Raw genomic sequence first — 13,862 nt, 5'->3', positions numbered from 1 at the left:
CTGCCGCAGATCTCCAGGAGCTCGTCTCTGGTGACTGGCGGGATTGCCGTCACATTCAGAGGTGGTTGGAATGTGTCGGTGTTCTCCTCTTGCAGGGGGAATAACCCCTGGATGATTTTCAACAAGAGGGTGGGGCACGTGATCTGCGGAGACGAACGGCCTCTAAATCCTCCCATCACGATTCCATAAGCTCTCCGCTTCTGAGCAGAGCTCCCTAAAGCATTTCCTCTTGCTTCGCTGGATGGCGAGCTTGAGGGTTTTGTGGGCTGCCTTGTAGGCGCACTCTTTCTGCCCTTGATCGACTCTACATACCGCCCTCTGAGCCGCTCTTCTGCCACTGTCTGTCTGTCCGTCTGTCTGTCTGTCTGTCCGTCACACGCATTTTTCTCGGATACGGTTATAGCGATTGACGCCAAATTTGGTAGAAAGGTGGGAACTGTGAACGCTCACGCATATAGTGAGTTACATCCTTTTACGTCGAATTTAAGGGGGGTCCCCATACATGCAAAAGGGGGGTGTACATTTTTTTTTCTTCAAATATAGTCATGTGGGGTATCAAATTAAAGGTCTCGGTTAGTACTTTTCGAAGCCGTTCTTAGTTTTGACATTTGTTGAAAAGGTGGGGAGTGCGGGGGGTTGAAAGTGACAATTTTTTTAACGAACCCATTCTTAGAACCGAAAAATCTGAAAAAAATCAGGGGGCTGTCTCTTATGGTGCCTAGGCTCCGAAATACCCTCCATACCGATACCTGTTCAAATAAAGTTAATAATAGTACATTACTATAATTTTTAGTAATTGACAGGAAAACCCCCCTTAAGTTCACCCTAAAATCACAAAATTTTGCAGCAATGTAGGCTATAGTATAGAGCATGATCCTGCCCAATTTGGTGAAAATCGCACTATTACTAACAAAGTTATACTAGGTCGAAACTGTCGCTCCTCTGCAAATTCAAGACTATGAATGTCAATATCACTTGAAAGTGGTTATTTTCACATAATATATGCATATTTTACGTGCTACATGCACACTCAAATCTCTTTATAAAAGAAATACACAAAACCTTTCATACTTGAAGCGTCTAGCTTCCGGTTTCCCGACTTGTTTAATTATGTTTGGGTTTGATTTGAATTTCAGCTAGATTTCTTTAATTTTAAGACTCCCTTTCTCCTTCCTTGGCCCCGCAAAACTCCTGCAAAAGGTATACACTCCAAGGAAGGGCGAGAACCTCAGAGGCCACGCCTCACTAAACACCTGAGGCAGGAGGAACAATGATCGAGGATGTGATCCGTCGTGAATCTTCCCTTTCGATCGCGGTACTCGGGTCTGGAATTTTACGGCTCGACGCGCGCGGTCGAGCCGACTTTTTTTATTTCATTTATTTCCAGGTTTAGCTCGCGTGTTGTTTATTTCGTTACGCTCGACGTTTAGTTTATTATTCACGATCCGATGTTCGAAGGCCAAGCCTCACATTCGCGAGCCTAGGGCTAGCATTGAGGCGTGCAAGCACGTATCGATGGGACCCTTCGATGGAGCTTCAAAATTTTCAGGCGGACCTTCATGGTCCATTTCGCCATTTTTTTACATTTTTGGGATCGCTTTTCCGGATGGTCGTATGACCATCAAAATCACATTTTGTCATTACAGGCTATAAATTGATAATATCCGCCTGTTCTCAGAAACCGCCCAAACGAAAAAAACATCCAGCGCTCAAAATACCCTCCATACCGAATATCCTCGAATAAAGTTAATAACGATGACGATATTTTTCAGATTTGCCGGTTTGGAAATTTTCTATTCTCAGCCCTTAGTATGCGCATGCCCTCTATAGATGTTCGCCCTTAAATCTACAGATTAGTCACCGTTTCTGTTAGTAGTAAATATATGTTTCCATTCGGATTTCCATCAAACTTAACGAAACTAACAAAACTGACCATCTTCAGCCAAGCAACACAAAGCAAAGCCACTTTGAAGACTATATTCACATTATATTTTGCGCAACGGCTCGTATATTCATGCATATGGAATCGTGGTCATACCAAATGCAGACGCTATATTTCTGTTCTGCACTCGTTTACTGCTCGTACCATTGACCTTGACTCCATCAAAAAAGGGAAAGTGAACTGAACGCACAAACATACCTCACCCTCCCTCACAATTAACTGGAAACAGCACTCATTTTTAAAAAAATTAGCATTTGCAAGCGTGGATGTAAGTGTGTTTCATTACCGTAGTTTCATGAAAAGTATGTAGTTTTTTCCAACGGCTCATTATTCGGACTATCCAATTTCAAAACAGATACCTCATTAGGGACGTTCCCCTCGCTTTTGATGAATCCACCTGACTGCCTGGCATAATTGAAATTTGCAATTAAAAAATTAATTGTCCGTAACACACAAAGAGTGCGAGGTCTCCGTAGAAAAACGTATCACACAAACATACGTGTGTACTTATATGGGATTTCGTAAACGCAAAATCTTCTCACCACACATCATCATGCAACGGCCGGTGAGGAAATTTTCGTATTGAATTCGAAATGAAAATGAAAGTGGATTTCAACTAGCCCAGCCAGTGGCATGCGCAGCGGTGGCGTTATTATGATTTGTACAATGGCAGTTATGTTGTTGCTTGGATGCATGGGGTCCGGTCAGGGGTGGGTTGGTGGTAACGATGCCGCTTCTCGATTAAATGAGGATATAGGAATGTCAAAAGGGTGCACTGGCTTGAGGTGGACGTGCTTGAAATTCTCAAAAGTTCTTTCAGCTGGGTTCACTCTGACAAACTAACTGACAGTCAACCACTTAATTACCTCCTGATCAGAATCCTCACAGAGCATCGTCTTTTTTGCGATTACCAAGTGTTTCCTGCATAAATAATCGACCATTGCTTATGATCATCATATCAGATGAATAGCATGCGAAGATGGTTGCTTCATGGCTTCAGTTTTGTCAGTTTTTGAACTTAGTTTGAGAGTGTATAGATTTCGAAGTTACAGGAATTCAGAGGTAAGCATACATATATGACCAGGAAAGAATTTGAAATGACATTCATATCTTCGGCTTTACAAACCTTAAGATAGATAATTTTTAAAAAATAGATACTAATACGTATGTACTGGTAGCGAATCCACATGGGCTCAAAACATTCCTACATTAACCGATACTTTCGATTGGGCGCTAGCACCTACTTTGCTCCATTCTTCATAACAATTCCATGTGAAACCAATCTTTATTGCATACGTATCTTATATCTCAGCAATTCATTCCGAGTTCCCGTTGTACTTGCGCATAAATATGTTAATGCGAAGACAGCGAAGACCTTACGTCAGGTTCAGGTGGTCTTCATCAATGAAAAGACTAGTTGAGCTGCAATGGGAATTCGTTATCGTTGTTCACGTGTACTATTCACAGCATTATCAGATGAACTCGACTCATGGAGGTTCAATACACTACAAAGTTGTTTACTACCAAGGGATCCCGTCGATCGACTGGACAACAGACATCGAATCTCGTACCAAATCTTGAATAATAATAATTTTTGACTTCCCTATTTGTGTGGTTGACGCATAGTTGATTATGCAAGGGAATGTTTGGAATGCTTCACCATAATAGGTGTTTCAAGACACCTGAGGAAGGATCGTGATGCTGGCAGGTGCAACGTAGTACTAAGGCCGTTTGGATATAATTCAACATGTTGCGCATTAACGCTGCGATGTGACTGACTTGTTCAGACATTTTGCAACTTCAATAAGCAACGAACATTATCAAATTACAATCATTCAGGTTGCTGCGCAATGACACATCAATTTATTTTCTTTCGTGCAGAAAATTGATTTTTCTAATATTTCGCTGAACGTGTAGTACATGCATCATTGCTCATGATTTGATGAGAATGTATACTGTCAAAAACCAAAACGTGCACATGTTGACCATGGCCATTTAGATGTGGTGACAAGACGTGTGCGGAGAAATAAAACTGACTTACTAGATTTGCGCAGGATAATACGAGTATCTTGGCAGGTTCACTAAGGAAGGTCGCTGAAATGAAATATGAATAAATACAATTTTCATTTTGCCCCCCCCCCTTTTTTTTAAAGTTTTGTGTAAAACAAATCCTTATTAAAATCGGTTTACCATACTGTATTTCTGTCTGTTTTTTCGGAGGTGGAAATCTCCTAAGGGCACTGTTACACATGTTCCGACGTGTGGGATTTTTATCCCCTTAAACCACCCCCTAACTTCTGCCCTCTTCCCTCCGGAACCACCACAAAGTATTTCGTCGCTGGGTGGATTCTCGTATGCTTTGCCTCTCGCCCAGCTCTCCTGGCATGCAAGGATTTTCCCAATGTCTCCTCTAGAGTCTTCCTTTCCTCTGCGAACCTAGGACAATGAAAGAAAACATGCTCCGGGTCCTCCGGAATACCGTCGCAGCTGGTACATTAGGGTGGGCTGTCAAGTTTAAACCTATAGAGGTATTTACGGTAACCACTATGTCCTGTGAGAAACTGCGTGGGATCATAGTTTATCTCACCATCCGTTCTCTGTGTCTACACCTTGTTTCTGGGAATCAATCTGTGAGTCCATCAACCCTTTTTCGCCCGTTTCCACCATTGCTGCCACCTGCTTAACGATCAGAGGAAGAATCGGGTTCATCATAGATACGTGCCATCTCATCGGCCAAAAGGTCAATCGGCATCATTCCGTCTACTGTATAGGCCGTTTTGTCCGAGGCAATTCTATAAACACAGCACAATCTTAGGCGGTCTTTCTATACACCGCGCTCATCTCTTGAGCATTGCATGCGGTATGCAATGCAATTGACCAAATTGGAGCTGCGTAAAGCAGTATAGAGCTCACCACTCTAGCTACATATAAGTAGTCTACGAGTGCACCGCGGGACCCCAACATTTGGCATCATCCTTGCCAGGGTCACATTGGACGCCTTGGTGCAAACATTTTGTAGGTACTGTTTGAAATTCAGCCTCGCATCTATCATCACTCCAAGGTATTTAATTGCTGGCTTTAAACTGATGATATGCTTCCTCATTCTAACATGGGCAGTGGTTTCTTTACGCCGCTTCGCGATAAGCACCGCCTCTGTTTTATTCTCCGCGAATGTAAGACCCGCATCTTTGAACTACTTCTTTATAAGTGATTGCTTCGGATGATTATAATTCCATATCCGCCAGATCTTTTGCAACAACAACCGCTATCCTCGGCGTAACCCACTATTGTGGCCTCGTTAGCAACTGCGACGCTGAGGCCATTATACATGATCTTCCACAATAGCTGTGTTTACACCCGCGGAAACAATGTATTCTTTAGTGCCGTTGTCTGTGTCGTACCTGAGCCTTCTATCTATTAAATAGCTGTCGACTAGCGCAGTTAAGTAACTGGGTACACCAATCACCACCAATGGCCTCCTTATAAGGTTCCAACTAGCAGAGTTGAACGCATTTTGCACGTCAAGGGTAATCACAGCGCAATACTTGCTAGAACCACCCCTTCCGAGCATCGTATTTTCAGCTAAGCCAGTGACCAGTTTGATGGCGTCAGTCGTTGATCTGGGCGTACGGAACCGAAGTGTCAGTCTGATAAGCCTCCAGACTTTCTACAGCCTAGGGCAATCCGTTGTAAATTATTCGCTCCAATATTTACCGCATAGTGTCCAATAGACTAGACACATACGCAACAACACTAACTGTATTTTTCCATGTCTCAGGAAAGATCCCATCGGCTAAGTATGCTTCAAACAACTCTACGGACATGTCTGGCTTCCACTTAACGGCCAGCCCAAGGGCTTTGTTTTGTATGCCGTTGAGATCGGGCGCTTTGTTGTCTCCCAGCCTACCGCAAATCTCCAGTACTTCTTTCGCCGTTACTGGGGGTATTACAGCCACATCTAGAGATTACTGTAGACTGTAACTCCTTGTGTTCCCCTAAGGGAAAAAACCCTGAACGATTTTCAGTAGGAGATCGGGACATGTAATTTGCGGGGCTACCTCATCACTTAATATCCCCATCGCAACCCTGTAGGCGCTTCGCCATGGATCTATATCCACCTCTGCACAGAGTTGCTTGAAGCAGTTCCTCTTGCTTCGCTGTATAGCCAACGCCAACTTCAGATTTCTGCGGGCTACCTTCTAAGATAGCTGTTTTACCCCTTGGTTAGTCCTACCCATCGCTTTCTGAGACGCTCGTCTGGTTCGATGACATGCCGACCGACGATCTGACAATTCTCTATTCCACCAGCAGTTGGGCCTTCTACTGGGGAAAGTATAACGTCTCGGTATCGATGAGTAGCATGCCTTCGCGATATACTCCGTGATATGTTCTGTCCGTCCGTTTGTCTGTCTGTCTGTCTGTCACACGCATTTTTCTCGGAGATGGTTATACACCAAATTCGGTAAAAAGAAGGAAACTGTGAACGCTCGTGCATACAGTGAGTTACATCATTCCACGTCGAATTTGAGTGTGGGTCATGTGGGATATCAAATTAAATTTTTCCGTTAGTACTTTCCGAAGCCGGTCTTAATTTTGACATTCGATGGAAAGGTGGGAAGCGCGGAGGGTAAAAAATGGTAATTCCTTTAACGGACCCATTCTCAGGAACTACCAAACCGAAAAATCTGAAAAAATATCAGGAGGCTGCTACTATATTATGCCTCGGCTCCGAAATACCTTCCATAACGGTATCTATTCAAACAAAGTTAATAAAAGTACATTACTATCATTTTTAGTAACTGGCTGCAAAACCCTCCTTAAGTTCATCCTAGAATCACGAAATTTTGCAGCGATGTAAGCTTCAACATAGAGCATGATCCTACCAGTGGTGGTGGACATCGCACTATTGTTAACAAAGTTATAGTAGGTCAAAGTTGCCGCTTCTTTTCAAGGCTTTGAATATCAGTAATGGATATTCTCACATAATATAAGCACATATTTATTAGATGCTAGGTAGTAATGGGACAAATGCAACCTCAAATGTCTTTATAAAGGAAATACACAAAAACTTCTCATACCTGAATCGTCAAGCTTCCGGTTTCATGACTTGTTTAACAGTGTTTTTGGAAAACAATCCGTATGACTTAGGTGACTTTTCTACTCACTATGGTATACTGGTTCATCACGGAAAGATACACTACACCCAGAACGCGTTATATGCATTAACTGCAATTTTTCAAATTATCCCTGTAATTACAGATAGCGATTTTTATGGAAAAGCTCGAGTCGACTTATTCATGATGTTGTCTTGCCAGTCATTCACCGAAAAGCCAAAAGTATATTGTAGCTGAACCTGAGTCATCGTTGTCAATCGAATTCGGCTTGTTTTCAAGAATTAAACATCTCAAATGTCGTTTTAGCGCATTTTACTGGGGCCAAATGAAGCTTTGACAGCCAGCCAGAAACCGAAAGGTTGACGTTTCAGATATGAAAAGTTTTGTGGATTTTGTATGTAAGAATCTTTAGGTCTCTGATATTGCCATTTGGACATAACTCGATATGGACTTATTTATTTATCTTCCTAGCATCTATTTGACCGACTGTAAAAAGTTGGTCAATTGCTGATCTTCCATTTCAAACACCTCTTTCACCAATCGTCTTATCGACGGACAGTCTAATTCTTTTCTTTAGAATTTTCGTGAAGATCTGTAATTTTCGCATGCCCATGTGTCACTTTTTTTGTGGATAGTGCATATCATACTTTTGACCACTCTTGCGGGATCTGTTCATGGTTCCAGATGAAGAGAATCAAATTATAGATAACTTTCATGGACCATGGACCGCCCGATTTGATACGTTCAACGGAGATGTGGTCTGTGCCCGACGCCTTGTTCATGTTTAGCATTTGATGGTTACTCTATTTCTCCCGATATTAGCGATTTACAGTTCCCATAATTCTTGTGGGTTGTGGTGATTCGGTACTATACGAGAGTTTGAAGAGCTGTTTGAAATAAGATGTCCATTTCTTGCGTATTTCACTTTGGCCCCAATGATTGTCCCGTTTCTGCTTTTACAAACCGGTTCAAGTCAACTGCTGCCTGAAATGAAGCAGTTGGGTGGTGACAAAGTCGGCACCAAGCTGTTGCAATTTTTGTGGTTGCAGAGGCTTGCGGAAAGCACACAGGCCTTCCTGGCATGTGCTTATTCGAGGTCTTTGGACACTTTAGCCGCCACTGGGAACAAAATCCATAAGGTCCACGCGCGACCTATGGTTGGTGAGGCGTCTCATGACAGACGATTCCAGATCGATACCTTATTCCACTCACCTACCGCCTTCGCACTCTATCGCAAACTACCGTATCTTCTCTCACCTTGGATTTAGTCAAGGCATATCATTAAATCCCTGTTGCTCCTGAAGAGATTCAACAGCAAAATGCACACCTTCCGGACTCGTCAAGTTCAAACTTTTTAGAGACTCATCCACTCTGTGCTACAAAACCTCCATTTCGGTTTCAGTCACCTGGATGATGTTCTGCGCGTCTTCGTCTGAGACCCTGCATTTAGAGCATCTCGAGCACATTTTTCAACACCTCCATGAGGCTGGTCTAGTACTGATCGTTGAGAAATGCAAATTCTTACAATCGCAGGTGAGATTCCTCGGCCACCTGATTACCCCAAACGGCATCCAACCGAACCCAGTAAACGTGGAAGAGATTTTGAACTCTCCGCCTCTGAAAACTGTTGAGGATTTGAGAAGGTAATTGGGCCTGTTAAACTTCTACGGTCGTTTCCTTCCCAATGCACCCACCATCAATCGATCCTTGGGCCGAAGCCAAGGACTCACGCCTGATTCTGTGGTCCCCAAAAACTCTCCAGGGATTCTCTCAGCGGAAGCACGTGTTATTTTCTTGAAGGCAGGTCATTCACGGACGATAGGCCACCCACTTTTACTTTGAAACAAAAGCTCGTCAAAGTGCCCTTTCGTCAATTTCAGAACATGATTTTTATTAGCAGTTTACATCCGGCATTCAACGCGTGTCTGGAATAGCTATCGTAGTTGCTGATACTTTGCCACCTGTTTCAGAGGTCAAGATCCTCGCGGCCATGGCTTTTCCGACAATCGTGGACGCACAGAAGAACCACGCAGCTTTCCAGAGCCTCAAGACCAGCTCCAAATACACATTCAGTATATATTGCGAGACCTCAGACATGGGACCGGGGCCATATATTCCGGCCAATTTCCACAAATAAGTATTTCCACCTTATTTGAATTTATTAAAACTTTCTTTTTTCTTCTATTCGCTAATGATATTTATTAATCATGAAAATACCGCTATTTCGAGAACCACTTGTTCTTACCTTCATCAGTGCTAACAAGACTTGCAAGCTTAATAAATATTTTTAGCATATATAAGGAAAAAGCAAATCTTAATTATTTCAAATAATCTAATCTTTAGGAACACCGCGAAATTATGGTGGTTAAGCAACAATCCAATTGGATCAGATCCTTGAAGTGTGTTAGAGCACTTCATTTAAGACCCTAACGGTACACCACATTACACACTGAAGGAAGCAATGTGGTCAGCATTGCGCTCGCCCGAGATTATTACCCTAATTTGACTCAAGTACTCATTCACAGCTGAGTCGACTGGTATTTAAACAGAAATCACGAACTCTTCTTCTTTCAGGATATACAGGGTGACAAAAAATAAAATTTAAAATAAACTATTTAAAATTGTTATATATATAATGTCTAAGTAATAATATTGGAAGGCTGAATAAATAACAGGCGTTTTACAAGAATTGGTGGTGATTTTTTTGGGAGAATTGTTAACACTAAAATATCATTTTGCGGACATGTCAAGCTGCAAAATTGTATGTTTGACTAATAACTGAAGTGTACAGAACATTTTTCATCATCCGAAATCATCGGAAAATAGAAAATATTGTCCCTACGAAATTTGAAATTGCAAATTAAAAGCAAGTGCCCGTGAAAGTCATAGATTGCTTGTCGAAACTCATGGCGATTATGCATTATCGGAAAGTAGAAGCAAGGAATGGTTTAGCCGATTCAAAAGTGGTAATTTTGACGTTTACGACCAACTATATCCGGGTGCACCAAAAACGACGAAGACGAAGAACTGGAAGCGTTACTCCAAGATCCGTGTCAAACTCTGCAAGAATTATCAAAAGCGTTAAATGTTGATTCAACGACAGTTGGAAAACACATGAACAAATTTAGATTCATCGAAAAAGAAGGAAATTTGGTACCGCACCAATTGACCGAAAGACATCAAGAAAGGCGATTAGCCAATTGTAAACTGCTTCTTGAAAGACATAAAAACAAGTCAATTTTTGGATCGAATAATTACTGTTGATGAAAACTGGATTGACATCCTAAGAGAGAAAGCAAGGATGAAGCCAAGTGAACCCGCAATATTAACAGCAAAACGAGACATTCGTTGCAAGAAACTTATGTTGTATATTGGATTGGGGAAAAAGTAATGTCATATTTGTGATCGAATTTTAACGCTTTACTTAACATACTTAGAATTATCCGATTTAAGTCAAATATGCGCCATTTTGTTCGCAAACTTGTTCCCATTTAGAAGGCAACTCCATTATCCCCTATTATAAACGCCGCTCCTTATTTGCAAAAAACTTAGACAGCCAGTTTTCGCAAACTTCTTTTGAGGCGAACTTAGTAGCACTAAGAGCATTTTGCATGGACCGGAAGAGATGGTAATCACTTGGTGCCAGGTCCGGACTATACGGTGGGTGCAATAGGACATCCCATCCGAGCTCCCGTAGCTCCTGGCGGGTCATTAAAGATGCATGAGGCTGAACGTTGTCCTGGTGGAGCAGAACACTATTCCTATTGATCAATCCTGGACGCTTCTGGTCAATCGCCTGCTTCAAACGGTCGAGTTGCTCACAGTAGAGGAGCGAATTGAGGGTCTGGCCATTTTTGAGTAGCTCATAGTGGATGACTCCCTTCCAATCCCCCCAAACACACAGCAAAACCTTCCTCCCCGTCAGTTCTGGCTTGGCGATGCTTTGGGCCGGCTCGCCGCGCATCGACCACGATCTTTTTCGCTTGAGATTTTCATACGTGGTCCACTTTCCATCACCAGTCACTATCCGCTTCAAAAATGGGTCGAATTCGTTCCGTTTCAGCTGTGCATCGTAAGCGTTGATTCGGTCCAAGAGATTCTTTTCCGTCAACTCATGTGCCACTCAAACATCCAACTTTTTTTAGAATCCAATCTTCTACAAATGGTTCCAAACGGTTTTATGGTTCTTACCCAGTTCCTGGCCAATCGAGCGAATGCTCACATGCCGGTCTAGTTGGATGATTCCGACGATTTTATCGGTTTCTACGACGAATGGCTTACCAGTACGGGGTGTACCTTCGACTCCACTACACCAGAACGAAATCGATCGAACCAACGCTCTGCTGTGGGAATCGTTACAGTATCGGGTCCATAAACTTCACAAATTTTTTCGGCCGCCTCCGTTGCATTTTTACCTCTCAGGTAGTAAAAATGTAAAATATGACGAATTTCTTTCTTGGTGGACTCCATTTTTGACGCGCTATAACTTGAGACTGAAACATATGATTACAACACTGTCAAAGAGACACTTGTAGCACAGATTGTCGTCTCCAAATCGCCGTATAGTATGACCCGACACGATATGTACAACACAGGATATGTTTAAGTGTCACCATCTATTGACGAAATACGACATTACTTTTTCCCCAACCTAATATTTGATGGAACGAGGAAGGTGTGCTGTATTACGAGTTGCTGCAACCGAATGCTACTGCGACAGTTAAAGGATATCGAGAGCAAATGATCGCTAAGTCGAGCTTTGCATGATGATTTTGCTTCACGATAATGCTAGATCTCATGCTGCGAAAATCGTAAAAGAAACGGGAAATTTTGCCTCACCCGCCTTACTCTCCGGACATTGCACCTTCAGACTATCGTTTTTTCCGATTGATGCAAAGCGGTTTACAAGAACAGCACTTCAAAAACTGCTCGGAAGTCAAAAACTGGGTCACGAGTTGACCCATCACTTAAAAAAATCAGGAATTCTTTCAAAGAGGGACCCATCTTTTGCCCAAAGGATGGCAAAAGATAATTTATTTCGCATCCCAATACATTCACCCGGATTCAATGTAGCCCCCCTTGGCACGAATGCATAAGTTCAAACGCTTCACGAAATTCTGAGCTATGGATTATTTATCCCACTCTTGAAGCAACGCTCGCTTCAGGGACTCGAAATTTTCGTGGGGAGTTAAACAGGCCCTGGCCTCCAAAATCGACCATTATCCATTGGAGCCTGAGAGTAGGGCGACCATTCTTGTGATGTTATGAAATTTGCTTTTCACCACTCTTATACTGTTTTTGCTTTGTGAGTCAGCACCGAGCCTGCTGAGACGTCCAATTTCTATAGCATGTACTTCTGTATACACATAACAATCTTAAAATACCAGTAATCGGTGAAATACTTTTACCTTTTTCTAATAGAGCAAAAAATTTTCCCTATACTTAATTCTTGTCACCCTGTAGGAATAAGTAAAAAGTTATATAGAGGTGCAATTAAGATTAATTATTATAGAATATTAGTATAGATTTGACGACGTCATATTTGGGGGGATAGAGCATCAGCCATACAATCCTGCTGCTCCGGGTTCGAATCATAATCGCCATGGGTGTTCGCGTTCATCTTGTGTTTGTCTCGCTGCTGTGAACTTATCACTTGCACAGTGTTAAGTGTGATGATAGTGAAACTGAAGCACAATCTGACTGTGTGAATGCCCTATACTCCACCAAGCATTGAACAGGAAAAGTTTCCCGAAATATATGTAAACAAAATAGATAATATTAACGAAAAAGCAAAAAAAGTCTAAATTATTTCAAATAGATCCTTCTTTGTGGCAGGCCCTATCACCTGTTCTACTTTTCCTCTGGGCAGCCAATGGCAACGAATTTGCTATAGTTCCGGTGCTGATATAGGGGAGAACCTGACAGTCACCAGCTATCCTGTACTCGACATTAGGTTGGAACTCAACACCACCTGTTTGTTGCGTCTTCTCAAGGGCGAATTGCTGAAGTTAAAGCTGCCACCACGCGAAAAAAGTGGCTGGGGTGGCCAGAACAGACGCCTCGTGGAGACCGCTGCAGCCACCTTACGAGGCCACACCATTATAGCCTCAACGTCGGGGCACGGTCAAGGGGATTTCATTAGACCAACTAAAGCACCACCAGGAGGAGAGTCGTGCGACGCAACCATGCCAAACTTTGTTGGATGCTTGCGCCACATCTAGGAATACTCCTTCAAGAGAATTTGCTTATTTCTGGTAAAAACCGGTGGATTTGTTCTATTGTATTGTGCTGTTTGCTTAATCCGACCTGGTGATCAGATATCACGCTGTCTGCTTGGATTGGCAATAGCTTCTGGAGTAGAAATATTTTAAATACTCTTGATATTGTGGGAAGCAAGCTTATAAGTATTTACGATTTGATTTGATTGGCATTTTTCTAGGCTTTGAAATCATATTCACAATTGCATTCTTCAAACAATTCGATAAATATCTATGTTTGAGGAAGTTGTTACTAGAGGAAACTGCTTATGGTTCATTAACCTAGTGACTAATATTTAAAAAGAGACGACTTTCGGGTCCCTCTATTTTTAAGTAGTGACCAATTTTAAACAAGTCGGGAAAGCGGAAGCTGGACGCTTCAAGTATGAAAGGTTTTGTTCATTTCTTTTATAAAGACATTTGAGTGTGAATTTGTCCCATTAGTACGTAACACCTAATATTCGCATATATTATATGAGAATATTCACTTACGGGTGATATTGACATTCAAAATCTTAAATTTTCAAAGAAGTGGCAACTTTGACCTAT

General features: G+C 42.2%; 1 protein-coding gene across 3 annotated transcripts in view; it reads left to right on the top strand.

The window, feature by feature from the left end:
- LOC119647177 overlaps nucleotides 1-13,862 on the top strand; it is a 252,131-nt gene that overhangs the window by 131,857 nt on the left and 106,412 nt on the right. The window lies entirely within an intron of this gene.

Source organism: Hermetia illucens, chromosome 1 (genome assembly GCF_905115235.1).
Source record: "Hermetia illucens chromosome 1, iHerIll2.2.curated.20191125, whole genome shotgun sequence".
In the NCBI taxonomy this organism is placed as follows: domain Eukaryota; kingdom Metazoa; phylum Arthropoda; class Insecta; order Diptera; family Stratiomyidae; genus Hermetia; species Hermetia illucens.
This window is presented reverse-complemented; position numbering and strand designations above follow the sequence as displayed.